This window comes from Merops nubicus, unplaced genomic scaffold (assembly GCF_000691845.1).
Source record: "Merops nubicus isolate BGI_N331 unplaced genomic scaffold, ASM69184v1 scaffold19793, whole genome shotgun sequence".
NCBI classification, from domain to species: Eukaryota; Metazoa; Chordata; class Aves; order Coraciiformes; family Meropidae; genus Merops; species Merops nubicus.
The window spans coordinates 29686-30364 of NW_008599812.1; positions in this window are offsets into that span (position 1 = coordinate 29686).

Below are 679 nucleotides of genomic sequence, written 5' to 3' on the forward strand. Positions count from 1 at the left end.
CCTGGCCAAACACTTGTCATTCGCTGCCTCCCCTTAATTGGCTCTAATTGCACATGGACATTATCAATAGCAATTGGATTGGACTGGGCTGATGTTATTCGCTCTTAAATCTTCCTCGGTGGCTGGAAAGGGCTGTATGCTCCCAGGCTGCTCCTGCTGAGCTCTCCATGGCCATGGAGCCTTGTGCCTGGTGCCTCCTCCCCAGCCAGCCCTGCCTCTGCTCCCAGGTAGAAGCTCCGGGATAGCCCCAGGAGCCATCCCAGCCACACACCCCCCATGTCTCTAAGGATCCACATCATCCAAAAAGTGGCCAGACTAGGGGAGTTCAAAGCCCCGGGGCAGCTGCCAGATGGATGCAGAGTCCCAGTCCCACTCCCTGCCCGTGGTCTGATGGATGCAGGTTGGGGCATCACCGTGGGAGTCCTCAGTGTCTTTTTGCTCCTCTGAGTAATGGTGCAGGTCGGTGGCTTGCAGAGAAGGTGGCAGAAGTGCACCCAGGAGACTCTTGGCTCCCCCCAGCCCTGTTGTGATGTGCTGCTCAGGATGTGCTGAGGTCCTGGGTGCCCTGCAGAGACCCACCCAGCTGTACTTTCCCTCCCAGGAATCCCACCAAAGGCATGAAGCCCACGGAGCCATTTCTCTTGTGTGTTTATTTTAGATAAACTTAGATGCTGCTGGG